Source organism: Triturus cristatus, chromosome 7 (assembly GCF_964204655.1).
Source record: "Triturus cristatus chromosome 7, aTriCri1.1, whole genome shotgun sequence".
Taxonomy (NCBI): domain Eukaryota; kingdom Metazoa; phylum Chordata; class Amphibia; order Caudata; family Salamandridae; genus Triturus; species Triturus cristatus.
In genome coordinates this window covers 229759266-229774933 of record NC_140590.1, presented here as the reverse complement: position 1 = coordinate 229774933, position 15668 = coordinate 229759266, and the positions used below count along the sequence as shown (strand labels likewise).

General features: G+C 45.9%; 1 long non-coding RNA gene across 1 annotated transcript in view; it reads right to left on the bottom strand.

The window, feature by feature from the left end:
* Positions 1-14563: 14563 nt before the first annotated feature.
* Positions 14564-15668, bottom strand: part of LOC146809278 (uncharacterized) — a 43352-nt gene continuing 42247 nt past the window's right edge. Inside the window, exon 3 of the long non-coding RNA XR_014965539.1 lies at positions 14564-15241. This is a non-coding gene — a long non-coding RNA (uncharacterized LOC146809278). The remainder of the gene's footprint in view (positions 15242-15668) is intronic.

The window sequence follows — 15668 nt, the reverse complement described above, 5'->3', positions numbered from 1 at the left end:
CCACGCATCCGCTGAACGACCACCGGTGGCGGATCTTTCTCCCACCTCGTCGCAAAGACATGCAACACCCTCCCCACCTACGTCAGACCCAAGACCTGCTGACCTTCAGGAGAAATCTCAAGACCTGGCTGTACAAATGTTTGATTGATTGATTGAACTTCAAGCTCTATGATGAAGACTCTGTCTCAAAAATCCTATCCACCTTAAACTCTAACAACCACTATAATGACCCGCTCCCCTCCAACTGCTTAGCTGACGCCGCCCAATCCATCATTCCTAGCTGGACTGCAATAATCAACGCCTCTCTCAGGCAGGGATCGATACCCGACTCTCTGAAAGTCGGCCAAGTTCTCCCCATCTTGAAAAACCGTCTCTGGATCCAGCTTCCCCTGACAACTTCAGACCTATCTCCAACATCCCTCTCATAGCCAAAGTGTGTGCAACAGCAGCTAAGCCATCACATCAACAACTTTCATCTACTTGACGACTTCCAATCATGATTCAGACCTGGGCACAGTACTGAAACCACCATGCTCCACATCGTAGACGATGCCCTCCAAGCCTTTGACCAAGGCAAAACTTGTCTCCTAATCCTCCTGGATCTATCCTCGGCCTTCAAAACGGTCAACCTTGGAAAATTACTTGAACGCCTCAAATTTAGGATGGGATTGGATGGTTCTGTTCTAGACTGGTTTAGGTCCTTCCTCCAAAATCGATCACAAAGATTCCTAATTAACGGTAACTTGTCTGCCCCCTCGCCGGTCACGGTTGGAATCCCTCAAGGTTCAACCCTGTCCCAACCCTCTTCAACCTTTACCTTGCACCGCTTGCCAAAGTATTACGTTCCGCAAACATCTCTTACCACATGTATGCTGACGACACCCAGATCTACATCAAAACCTCATCCCTCGAGGAGATTCTATTCCTGAATAAGGCCTTGAAAACGACTGTCCAATAGCTCGCCTCCAATCAACTGAAACTCAACACAAATAAAACAGAATTTCTCCTAATTTCCCCACCAAAAACTAACCCTGAGATTCAGTTATGGATTAAGGCTATCACAGCCCTAAATTGCCCACCGACCATTGTGGACTCAGCCAAATCTTTGGGCATAACCCTTGACTGCAACTTGAACATGCGAGACCACATCAACTTGTTGGCTAAATCAGCCAGATTCCACCTGAGCTACCTCTGGAAAATGAAACCCTTCCTTGACGCTCCTGACCTAAACATGGCAGTCCAGGCACTAGTCATCTCTAGACTCTGTTCTACCCTCTCGGGCTACCCAAGATCTCCCTGGCACCTTTAAAAGCCTGCCTCAATGGGGCAGCCAGACGTCTTACTGGCACAAGGAAATTTGATCACATTTCACCTCCTCTGAAAGCTCTGTCTGAATTGGCTTCCTCTTGAGGCCAGAATTCAACTCAAACTGACATGCATCACGCACAAGGCACTATACTCAAACTTCCCTGCTTATCTTGCACAGAAACTTGTGGTATCTGAAGGAACCAGAAACTTCAGGTCCGCCAGAGACCTCTTGCTCCAACCTGCGCGCTTGCGGAAAAAAAAAACCTACAATCGGGCCTTCTCTGGGGCCGCACCAAGAGTATGGAACTCTCTCCCGCCCGCCATCAGAAGAATCCCCTCACTGGCACGCTTCAAAAAGGATGCCAAAACCTTCCTTATGGGCAAATTCCTCGCTTAAGTTTCGCCTCAACCCCCCAGAGACATCTGAGATGATCGCTACGAGTAAATGTATAATGTAAAATGTACATACGTATCCTCTATCCCTCATGTACCCAGCACCCCGTCACCTCCTACCCTATTGTACACTTTTGAGACCTTCGCCACAAGTAATATGTATAAAGTAAAATGTACATACGTACCCTCTATCCCTTATGTACCCAGCACCACGCCCCTTCCTATACTATTGTGTACTTTTGTGACTTCAAACCTATTGTATACTGTTTTGTTCCTGTAAAGCGCTCTGATACCCTAACGGGTCAAGTTCGCGCTCTATAAAACACTAAATAAATAATAAAATAAAATAAATGAATATTGATGAAAAAGTGAAATCAGGTGAGTTAGTGGTATGGGAGTTTGTTAGTCTAATGTATAAATAAGGGGTACTCCCAGAACAGGGAAATGGTTCAAGAACAAAATAACATATCTAGGCAGTAAACATTAATTATGAAATTGTGAATCAACGTCAAAATTCTAGTTAGTTGAAACAGTGTACTCTCACATGGATAAAAAAAATTTGAATCTTTTTATTTATTTTCAATAAAAACATCTGACATTGTGTAAAAGGAAACGATACACACAAAGCCAACATAAGTTAGTCATAATGACAGAGAATAATGTTTCAAGATAAATACATAATGACATAAATAAAATACTACATATACTGGCTTATGAAGCAATAAAAGATGGTAGTTTCGGTAGAGAGATGTAATTACATCTCTCTACCGAAACTACCATCTTTTATTTTTTTTGTAATTACATGCTGGGTAAATACCTGCACTGGGATCTGGGTTATTGCTCCTGCACAGGCCGCGTGTGTCAGCAGTTTCCTGCGGTGGTGACTATGAGCACATCATCCACCTCTTGTCGCCCACAAGAGGGACACCACTAGAAATGGCATAAGCAGCAATTAGCCCCGCCTGCTCTGGCTGAAGGACAGAGGCAGTCGGATTCAACATGAATGCCAACATTTTAGAAGGGTAAAGTGAGAGATTTTAGAAGAATAATCTGGAGAATGCATTTCTCCCATTGACTATATTGAGGCCTGAATCGGGTCTGTTGTCATGTATGGGACATAAAAGTGTGCTGTTGCAGGACCGGATATCAGAAATGAATTTACATGTACTTTTTTTTCCCTTACCTGTCAGGAGCACAGAGAAAGCGCAATGACAGACAGAGAGAGCATAACAAAAATGCTGTGCACTGGCCTGCCGGAGCTGGTTACTGGCAGTGAATGCTACCAGCCTCACTAGACCAGTCCCGGTCGGCAGAAGCCCACCGAGGAATCGGGTTTTTGAATGCAGGAATCAGGAGGTGGGAGACTAGCCTTTAAATCAGTTGTCCCCCCCTGAATCGGGAGGGTTGGCATGTATGTGACAAGTTTCTGTGCCTTGTATGTGTGTGTTCATGCTGTGCCGCTTTACAATGCCAGGTATGGAGGTTGCTTAAAATTGCTGCTAGTCCTCTTCTGAAAGTCAACCAGATGATGCCTGGGTTGAGCTGAGTGGTGGCAGAACTGCGACCGGCCCGGTTCAGTCTCCAAGAGGGACATTCATCCTTTAGCCTTTGTAAGCACTCTAAAAATATAGACAAAGAATGCTGTCAAGAATGCTGTCACTCAACATGACTGGGACTCTAATTGGCCAATGACTGTCATATCCACTGGTTCAAAATGTGGACACTGACAATGAGGGTGAGTTTTAAAAATATTGAGAAAATAATACAGTATATGATAAATACCCAGATTCAGCTTGTAGACTCCAACAAAAATAAAATGTGTTTAAATGCAAAAATTGCATTCGACAGCCATATTTACCCATAATAGTCCTCAAATGATGGGAGAAATATTGCCTGAAAAGGTGACATGACTAGAAATGCTTAGATATGTCAAAAAAAAAAATTTATTGACCTTTCCACAAACATGCTTTTTCATATAAAATAATAGTTGCATACATGTTCTTGATTCACTGTGAAAATGTGTTCTACTTGCTAAAGAAGACTAACACATGATTAGAAATTGTCATTTAACGAAGTAATGGAGAAAACCCCTATAAAAATGCAGCATTTAAACTCAACTTGGCATCTTTTAACACACTTCTTATTCCAAATGATGGTGGTGTTTAAAAATGTTTTCTTTTCTGTTATATAGATGTTTCAGCGTTTAAATAGATAAGTGTTAGCATTGAATAAAGTGTGCTTTTTTTTTTTGAAAATTAGAGATGTAGTTTAATACATGGTAAAGTAGATCTGAATAGGATGAAAATGCATATAAAACTTAGAAATATTATAGTTGCAAATGTAGAGATTACAGTCTATGGACTATTGACTTTCTGTGAGAAAATGGGGATTGAGTGCTTTCCCATGAAAGCATTGAAAGCTTATTGGAGGACAAGAGGAGAGGAACAAAAATAAAGACTACAACATGGTATCTGACTGTTTATAATAGTGCATGTTCCTAGAGTAGGTTACCATTTCTTTGGGACATTTTTCCAGACCCACTTCTTTTTTGCCACTTTCCAGATCACTTGCAATTTTAGCCTTATACCACACTGCTCTGGGACTTCACTGAGTTTCTTGAACCTCTCTTTATGGGAAATTCTGCTTTGACCGATTTTTGATTTGTTACATTGACTTTATACGCTGAAGCTATATGCTTGAATTCTCACTCTCTCGAACTTGAACTCTTTATGGGTTCTGACTGACACCTATGTCACCCCATTCCTAGAATAGGGATTCTTTCCTTAATAGAATGTGTTTTAATAATTTATTATCTTTTATTGGTTGACTAATATTGATTATCGATTTCTGTTCACGTTTGATTATTGAGATTAATGTGAAAACAACGTATGACTTTGAATAAAAATGATTTAATAACATTCTGAATCATAAACCCTTTAACTCATACCAAACTGTCCACCATCATATTTATACTTTCCCCACCCTTCCGTTTATCAAAGGATTTAAGACCTACCGCGCCCGGCTCTTTGTGCCTGGATGTCTTACCATCTAGTATAGTGCTACTAGATGTAACCACAGGTACGTTTTGATACAGATCCGGGCAACCATCCCGTTCTCCAACTACTAGTACTCTTCTGTCGGACCGGGGAGTTGCTTTTCTTGAAGCTGCCTTTTCTGCTTGTCCACAGACACCTAGTGACTTCTGGTTTACCGTACCCACTACTTGAATGGTATTGAGCTGGGCCGCTAGCACTTTATCCAGGCATTTTTCCATTTTATCCAGCCTACTAGAAAGGGTGTTTATTGATTGCGTAACGAACTCCTTTAGGTCTTTGATGACTGTGTATAGATTTACCAATTCGCATGTGGATTCACTAAAAGGCTTTTTCCCCCTCGGAATGCTTGCAGTGCCCACTTCCTTCTGCAATTTGGGCTTGGCACATGGCCGTTTCCCCTGACACTTTTTTGGATGAGTTTTGGTTTGTCTAGGAATGGAGGTGGGAATTGGGTGAATTACAACTACATCATCTAGGATATCATTTACTATTTTTGAATTTGGTAATTTGCATGTTTTATTTAGTGGAGGAGGGCGATCACTAACTGCAGTCTCTTCGAGGACAACATCATTAATCTCCTGTATACACCCATTATTTTGTTGGACATGGAGAGAATTATCAGGGAGATCTTTCTTTGCCACCCCTACATCACCTGACACAATATTATCCATTGTCTTTTGTTGTAATAGTAATGGGTCTATTGTATCAATGTTTAGTGTTTCCTCCACAGAAATAATCGGTCTTTCAATGTCCCCGACGGCCCCTGTTAAATAATTCAATAGGGTCATATTGACCTTCCTGTGTTTACTTGGTACTTTCGGCGAGTGACTCGCAGCCTGCTTCCTTTTCCCTATGGCAATCTATTTATTTGCCTGCAATATTTATAGGGTTATGGTTTCGAGAAGTCTCAAGGCGGTAAGTAAGTGCCCAGCTGGTACACTGGCTGAGCACTTGCTCAACGCTACTAAAGCGTGGAATACAGAGTTTTTATCCTTTGTAAAAATATCAACATACTATCAACATACTCCGGATGGAAACAATACTAATATATCCCGTAGAATTTACAAATAACCTCCACTCATTCTTAGAGTATCAGTATTAAAAACGGGTTAGATAAGGCACTTAGACATACGTATACCCAAAGGGTAAAGGGTCCGAAAAAATTAGCAGCAAGAGTTCTTATATTGCAGGTTGCAATTTGGTCCGATCAAACCGGTATATATCAGGATACAGTCTTTGGCTACTAATAAGTAAAGAAGCGCTCGCGAAGAGGAAACAACAGAAAAGAAAATGACCACAGTACCTTGCACGTCAATCCGAGTTTGAGCGCGGGGGCGTGCAAGTTAGGGCGGTGGCCCTGCTCTGACTCTTACTGGCGAGGACGGGCAAGGACGGGCCCGCCCTTCGCCCAGGCGCGGCCCGTGCGTGGCCCGCGCCACGATGTTCCTCTGCGCATTTGAGCGCGATGGCGGAAGCTGTCACCTCCCTCCTGGGAGCGTGGCCACCTAGGAGATTGAGTCCACAAGTAAAGTGCTGGTGCTTTCAAATTAGTGCGCACGTCCTGCGCCGCGATGTTCCTCTGCGCTTTTGAGCGCGATGGCGGAAGCTGTGACCCCCCTCCTGGGAGCGTGGCCACCTGGGAGATTGAGTCCACAAGTAAAGTGCTGGTGCTTTCAAGATTAGTGCGCGCGTCCCGCGCCGCGATGTTCCTCTGCGCTTTTGAGCACGATGGCGGAAGCTGTCACCTCCCTCCTGGGAGCGTGGCCACCTGGGAGATTGAGTCCACAAGTAAAGTGCTGGTGCTTTCAAGATTAGTGCGCGCGCGAGTATTGGCTCACTCTGCATACCGACAACACATGCAATGTCACACCAAAAATACGGATCATGGGGTATATTACCAAAGACTGCGTTAAAATAATAGCTGCTTGAGCGGCAGCAAACTGCCACCAAAGCGGCGAGAATGGCCCTTAAAAAATGCCCTGGAGAATTCCAATACAAGCCCATGGTCACACCAGACCATGGACTTCTATTGGAAATCCCTAGGGCATATTATCAAGGCCATGATCGCCGCTTAAGCCGCAGTTCTCTGCCGCTCAAGTGCAGATAATCTGTAATGCCGTCCCTGATAATTTGGCACTTAGTTGTGCGCTCTCCATTGCAAAATGCAATGTGGGGCGCACCATGAAAGCCATTCAGTCATCCAAAGGCAACTCACCTGCATGCACACATATCCCTGTCCATAATACCCACCAACCCTCTCCCGCCCCACGTCAACGCATGGCATGTACTATTTTCACTAGAAAAAATTTAAAATCCTCATGTCTGCGTAAGCTAGATCTTCAGATCTAACAATTGTGCAAACCTAGGGACATATTACCAAGATCAGTGTTAAAATCATTGCTGCCTTAGCGGCAGGAAACTGCCACTAAAGTGTCGGCAATGGGCTTGATAATATGCCCCTGGGAATTCCCAGAGAAGGCCATGTTCACACCAGAACATGGACTCCTATGGGAATTCACAAGGGCCGATCATCAAGTCCAACACCGCCGCTATAGTGGCAGTCACCTGCCGCTAAAGCCGCAATTATTTTAACGCTGATCCTGATAATATGGCCCCTAGTCCCTCTCCACTCACTATGGTGTTCATTTTTCTGAGCATTGGATCCTTGGATTGTTACTATGACATGTCTCCTCTACTACCTTGAATATTAAGAACCATGTAAAAAGGGGCATACCAAACAATTAACAACACAGGCCATATAAACCAACATCACCAGCACTAATCCATACGAAAGTCTATTTCACAATCCCTCAAGGCATGTCACTACCCATGTTGCTCTGTACTCCTTGATAGCCTTACCAGTGCGTAATCTGTGGTAATCGGTGTTATCCAGAAGCTAAACACAAAAACACAATATACAGGCTGCCGCTTTAGATTCACCCATCATGCATGTCTACAATGGTGTGGAATGGTCACATCTACGCGCTATAAAGGCACTAGCCTGGTACCAGCTCACCTGACTCAGTGTTGACATCGCACTCGCTGTCTTTGTCCACAAATGGTCCAAATAAATGGTCCCATACCCTAGTCGCATCAAGTGATCCCTTGCCCACTGTACCCTTGACCAGTAGTAGCCGAACTATCCCATCACACTCTGCCCATTTGGTAAACTGGCACTCCCATTGATCTAAACTCGTGGCCCCACTTGCCTTCCAGTGCATCGTAATATCCCCTCATGGCCAATAATAATACCCTATCCATAAACTTGCGGCATGCCCACTTTGAGCCATGTGTGGGAAGCAATGTAGGATACAATCCCCCTACGACAGATCAACCTCCCTGTCTGTCAACACCTTCAATACTGTGATCACTATGGTCCAATAAGTTGCCTAAAGTGGTCACCCCCAAATCATGTGAGGAAAGTTTGCCCCCTCTCCCTGAACCCTTGTGCATGCCTATGAGTCAGTGTAGAAACATGCATTGACTTCCTGCCGGTGTGAGGTAAGGCAATGTAAAACATTTAAAATAAGCCTTTGGAAGCGGGTGTGCCTGATGCACCTCCATGCTTACTCTACAATCTCTGCACAAGCCCTTTCAGGGATCTCTCAAACTACATCTACCTCCCATTTCAATTCAGTTTGTCCAAAGGGGGCAGCTCCACGAGACCCATGCGCATGTACAGGCATGTGACTGCCTTAAACTTTTCAGCTGCTGTCAATATGTATTGGCACCCTAAAGAAAGCTCAGGTCATGCTTGGTCCCCTTTACAATGCACACGAATATCCGCTGTGATCGCTGCATGGAGTATGTAGTCCCCCCTTTGAAAATCAAACTGCTCATGCAGAGTCTAAAATGTTTGCGCCTGGTATGATGCACAACACGGCCCACCACTGCCACACACACTCCACATGTGAGACAAAATTTGTGGGTAATGTGTGTGGACACTGTCTGCTCAGATAGCAACAACATTTGCCATACATGCTGCACCATACTCTGAAAGGATAATCAAAAAGAAGTGCAGGAAGCATGATTAAACATGACAGACGCAATGCACACAACACAAATTTCAAGGAGCCAAAGTAACTTAGAGGCACATGTGTCCTACACAGTGAAGCTTTGTAGAAACAACACGGCATATTTAATCAAGGACGTTCTTAAAATTATCGCCACTTCAGCGGCATGAAACAGACACCAAAGCGGTGATAATGTGCCTGATAACATGCAGCAGAGAATTCTAATCAAAGCCCATTTTCACACCAGAACATGTGGTTCTCCTGGAATTCTATGTGGCACATTTCCAAGGACATCTTTGCCGCTTGTAGCAGAAGTCTCCTGCTGCTAAAGTGCAGATAACACCATGGACGTCCATGATAACATGCCCCCAAGTAGGCTCCCACTGCCAATGTGCCAAAAGTGGGCACTCATCACGCATCACCAATAGCACACTAAACACATGCACATGCACATGTGCAAGCGCCTGCAAAGCTGCAATTCCTTGAGCCACACTGATAAGGCATGTGATAGGGCATGATGGATAGCATGCCTGCAAGACAAAGGGATTCACATGGTGCAGGAGACCTCACTGATGTTGCGGAGTGTAGAACTCATCCTCAAGGGAGCATGTCACACCCTGGCACAAACTTATGTACACACAACCCCTGATGTGACCAAGACACTTGGGGGCATATTATCATGCCAGGCGATAAAATTATCGCCGCTTTAGCGCCAGAAAACCGCCGCTTAAACTGCGATAATGGACTTGATAATATGCTCTATGGAAATCCAATTGAAGCACATGTTAGATGTGAAGGACATCTAACATGGGCTTCAATTGGAATTCCATAGAGCATATTATCGAGCACATGGAATGCGAATTTGCTGCGTTGAGGTTTGTTCCAGTGGAGGTTGGCTGGGTGGTTGGAGTAGACGTGGGAGCTTGTGGATAATATGTTATCAAGCGTGTGGCTGTTGTGGTAGGTGGGTGTTGTGACAAGTTGTATGAGCCCGAGGGTGGCCAGGGTTTCGGTCAGGGTGGTGTATACTGTGGCGTCAATGTACACAAGGTGGAAGTTCTACGTGTAGTCTGTGGTTGTGAGGGCATGTGTACCAACAAAGTTGGTGATGGTGATGCAGAACTGTGTTCGGTGTCTGGAGGCTATGTAGACGTGGGTTACTTTGAGGGTGGTTTTTGGATTGTTGTGGATCTGGATGTGCATGTGTCCGGCGTTGATGAGGATGTTGTCGTGGTTGTTTGAGACTCTGCGAGTGTTCCTGTTGACGATGTAAATTCATAGTCCTACTCCGTTGCTGCGGTCCCTGTGGTCGATCTTGTAGCTGCACAGGATGGCTATGGCGAGGTAGTGTTCTGAGGAGGGGTACAATTAGGTAACTGTCATGGAGACTATGTCTGGGAGGGTGAGTTGAGTAGGTCCCAGAGTTCACTTGTGTGTTGGCATCTGTAGCAGGTGTTGGGGACAATGCATCTGAGGTAGTTTGCTTACAACACAGTGGGTGGATTTGCAGATTCAATGCTGGTGACAATGCAGTTCCAGGTGGAGATGTGTCCTTGTGTGTGTTCTGTTCTGGGTAGGAAGCAGGTGTGTGATCATCCAATGTTGAGGGCGTTGAGTGTGCTAGCATCGTAGTGGCAATGTGTGTAGTTGTGTTCACGGACCCAGGATGTTCCTGCACTTTGCGCGGACCCAGCGTGGATGTATGCAAGTGGAAGGGGAGGTGTGCGGATCAGCCTGGCATGTGGGTGTTATGAAAGTGGGTGTTGCTGTGCGTCTCAGCAGGGAAAACAGTGGCGGGAAGGGAGAGCAGAGGCGGTTTGAAAAACATGTGTCCAAATACAGGCTAAGAAATGTAAATGAGCAATACAACTAAACCCATCAGAAGGGGGCACAGTGTTGCAAAATAAATTACACTTGCAATGATGGCTAAGATGAGACAACCGGAGTCAGATAGTGAAGAAGGGCCACAGGGTGCCCCACAAGATTACACGGCCAAAATTGCACTGACAACATTGATCCGATGGCACAACTAGCAATATCCCAATTCTGGTCACACAACATGTATGACATATGTGTGAGAAAGTACAATCTTTCATGCATGGTATTCACCCACTTGTTGAAGAACTGCTGAATGGACTTTGACTGAGTGTGCCCTGGACTCCTGCCAATCAGGTGCCCAGGGCCTATGTGCCTTCCCTAAACACTAACATTCCCAATTGTCAAACCATGGACAACTAACCTACAATCCACGTCTGGTTGGGATGCTGCCTAGGCTGCCACACATCAGACATGTTGCTGGACCCCAGGTTGTACAGCCCCGCTCCCCTGGGCCTGCAATAATGCACATGCTGGGCGGGGTGCTAGGTCTCCTTCCCAGGATGGCCAGGAGGAACCTTCAAAGGCATGCAGACTTAGTGAGCTTCTACAGGCCACGGGCTGTACCCAGAAAACTGCCCCCAACACCCCGTTCTGACACCCACTCTTGCGGGAAGACTGGCCGGAAACACAAAATAAGGACAGGGTATGTTCCAGCCTGCCCACACCAACCCTCAGGTGTGGGAGGCGAGGTGAAGCCCATCTCCGTGCGATCTCCATCTTGAAGATGTGAAGCCCTGCAAAATCAGGACTAGGCTACTGGCCCACTCCCACAGGTGAGTGGCAGGATAGTGTGTGTATCCACCCCAGGGCAGGGAGGGTCCCTGCCCTGTACCTACCTGTAATGCAAATAAATATTGTATTTAGAGGCACCCTGAAGCTTCCTTTGCCTGATTCGGAAAAATCAAGGAAGAGCAAGAAGAAAGAAACTACTGTGCAGCTGCTAAGAAGAGGAAGACACCAACAGCTTTGGCCCCAGCCCTATCGGCCTGTCGACCCTTGAACCTGTTCCTGCCACAGCCCAGACCCACTTGTGGCCAGCAACCTCAAAAACCCCTGCGGACCTGGCTACCTTGTGACTCTGATCATATGGGAGGCCCATGATCAGTAGCTCTGCTCAAAGCAAGTTTCTAACCCCTGGCATCATCACAGAACCGCAAAGCCTGCACACCCTGCACTGGACAAGCCTGGCCTGTGTCGGAGTGGACAAAGACCCCGATGACGTCCCCCCCCCGGCAACCGTGACCCCGGATCTGGCCACCAAGGTCTCACCACGATGCTCATTGCGACGCCTGCAGCCTCAGAACCAGGGACCCACCTGGCCACAATCAACAGAGGGTAAGATTTACCAAGACCAAAAGTCACCCCATCACCCGGCACACTGCGGCCCCCTATGCCCGACTCCTGGGGACATACCCACCCTCCAAATACCCAATTTAAGTGGTGGGGGCACATGAAAAAACTGCGACTCCGAGCTTGCAGCCTTGGTTTGCCCAGAAGCTTTCCCACTGCAATCCATTGAGCGCACAAAGGGTCAAAGGCACCCTGCACCCACCTGCCCGAGTGGCCCTGGCAGTGTAACTTCTACTCCTACCTACTTCCCACATTTGCCCTGAGCAAGTGACCAGGAGCCCAGCTCCCACAGCCGTGTGGCCTGCTAGTCAGCAGCCAGCAACCAAGTACCCCCTGCCTCCCATGGGATAACATCGTGCCAAACTCACTCTGCCCCCGTCCGACACCGTCTCACAGAGGGTGTAACAACTGTACAAACCTGAGCCTGGGGGATCCTTGAGTCTGTGCCCAGAACCTCAACTCTGCCAGTCGAGTACTTACCAAAAAGCCGATAACCCAAATGTATTCCATAGGGTAACATTGATTGGTTTCATAAGAAATTCCTTGTAAGTGTTGAGATTCTAAAAGTTAAAAGTTTTGCTTAAAAACAGAAATGGAACAACTCAACTGCTATTAGGAGAGATCCCAATGCTGGATCTTGTTGCCCAGCACTGACCCGGAAAACCACTCACAACCGTACTTACCAATCACACTATTTTCTCCCATAGGAAATCATTGGCAGTTACTCTGTAAAATTTCTTCTTAGTGTCAAGTTTAGTAATAGCAACATATTTCCTGAAAATCACAACAACAACTACAACGGATATACTCACATGTTTCCAAGACCTTGCACAGGACTGAATATGGGATCCAGGCCACAAAAGTTATCCTGGAAGTAATCATTAGCAAATCACTTCAAACTCACATTGAGCTCAATGTATTATTGTGTTTGAAATTGTGTTGCCTATTGCAACAACTTGTAACTATTACCTACCAAAGTCAATGGCACATTGCCAAAGTATGTAACTAAAGCCTCGCAATCTAAGTATCTTTTGATACCTATTGTTGGTTACAAAATAAAACAAGCATATATTTTTCTATCAAAAACTGTGGCCTTGAGTTCAGTTATTGAGTGTGTGAGACCACCTGCTGACTGAGTGTGTACAACAAAGGCTTTACACTGTCCTCTGATACTGCCTTACTGCTTGACCAAGCTAACACTTCGTAGAGTAAGGTTATATCTAACTTTAAGCTCTGCACAAACTCTGGTGACTTTGGACTCTGTGCACACCGTACCTATTTGGGAACAGTATATACCTAGCCACTTTCTAACAATATGCATCTGTGACAACATGTACATGTCTGTTGCAGGACACAAGTAGTATCGCAAAGAATGATAGCAGAGCATAATCTCCTGGCATATAGCCAAACACGGGACATGTTGGCCAAAGATTGTTGTGATGTAGCACATTGCATGTCACATCTCTAGGTGTTCACAACAGATTCACATTGCTGATGAGACCCAAGGGCACATGTCCAACATACATATATGGAACTACAAACTAAGCCACACTGAAGTTGAGTCCACAATACTTACTGATTCCAAAGTGGATTGCGTCAGTCAGCTCCTACCTATGCAAAACCTATGCAAAAGCTACTTCTGAGCACTGCCATGAAGTGCACACATATTGGCCAATGTGCCCACGGATGTCATTTGAACTGCACCCACCATATAGTCTGGGTCAGTGTCAAGATTACGAGGGTGTCATCACTATGAGACAATGCGATAGTAACAGCTTGGATGAGTGGCTATGGCACTGTTGGTACATGGAGAAATGCAGCATGTCACCACTTGTGTGCAGCACAACTGTGTATCTGCAAACCAACATCATTAGGTCCCAAGGCATTACTGTAATGAGTAAGTGTGTCACAAAAGCAAGAAACTCGAAGTTAAGTCTGTATTCCGGACAGTGCTAATACTCCTATACACCTGTGAGTGACCTCTATTCCAAACTCATTACTCAGTCTCATATAACTTATGTGACTCACTGACACTGTTGTGCCATGTGACATTAACAATGGATCCACAAATGACCAACAGCATGCATGGAATGGAGATCGATTGGCCATGGCCAGGAACATGTGAGATGTTGGAGGTCACAATGAACTGTCACCAGAGTAGGCCGTAAACCATAATTGCTAATCTATCAGACATGCAAGGTCATTGTGCTCACATCTAAGGTATCTGGGTTCAATCCATCCTGCTGAGTGACAGGTCACGACCATAGTTACACATACAATGATTACTCCAAAGATGGCATGATTTGCACACGATGGTGCAAGACCCACTCCCCCGCATCAGCCATGATATAAGTGCTAGCAGAAATCTATGGTTAACAAGATTTATTATACAAAGACAAATATATATAAAATGATAACCTACACTAATCTATGTCCCTAACTCTAGCCCTAACCTAAGTACAAATATGATTTCTACCTAAAACTATCTTAACTAACTATTTACAAACACAGAAAAAGAATAAATACATCAACCCCTCACCCAAAGATAAATGAAACCTATCCCCAAATCCTATAACATTCAATTAGTAAAACCAGTCTAAAACTAACCCTAACTAAGCCTACACTAAAATTATGCTAAACAACACATACAACTAGGATATCACACAACATAATAATAAAAGGGGGACAGTGTGGGAAGGGAGAAGAGAGGAGGAGGTGAGAACTGGGGCAGTGTTCAGGGCAGTCCGAGGTGGGCCCTGATCTCGTGGATCTGCCTGTTCAAGTAGAGGAACTCATGGCGGAGGTCCTGTCGGAGGGTAGTGTGGCCCTGGAGAATCTTCCTTATCTGTGCAACTCCAGGGTCCATGGGGGCTGGTGCTGGTGCCGGTGCCGGTGCTGGTGTGGGGGCGGGGACTGGTGCCGGTGCCGGTGCTGGTGCGGGGGCTGGTGCCAGTGCCGGTGCTTGTGCTGGTGCGGGGGCTGGTGCTGGTGCCAGGGCTGGTGCAGGTGCGGGTGTGGCAGCAGGGGGATTGACATCCCGGGATCCCACGACGACACCTGAGGTGGATGGTGTAGAGCCGCTGCCAGTGGTGATACATTCTGGCAGCGACGGCCAGGTCCCTGCCCTCCTCTCGGCCCGCTACCTCCGTGCCATCAACCTGTAACCCTTGTGTACCTTCCGCACATGGAGGTACCGGTCCTTGGTGACCTGGAACCGGTGCTGTTCCTCAGGTGTCATGTTGTCTGAGAGAGAAAAAAAATCTATGTCAGTTTTCTGTCCCCTGCACTAAGTAACCGTACAACATGAGATCTGTATCACAAGTGGAAAACAACATGTTAAATCAAGCACTGACCTGTTAAACACAATGCCTAAGCAGGATTAAATAACTACATGCTGTTGAGACTGACATGACAGTGCATGGCATGGTACATGCACTGACACAACTGAAAGCTAAGGATACGCTACAAACATGGCACCTTTGGACAATGGGGCTGTGTGTGACCTGTACAATTGACTTCATTCGGGAGGCATAACCCCTACGTGCACAGCACAACCCTCTCCCACCCTGTGACAGACAGCTGCATGAGAATTGAAATGCACATGTGCAGCCATGTGTGTCCCCCAGGAACTGTGTGCAGTACATCAAGTCAGTGCCAAGACAGGCAAGGG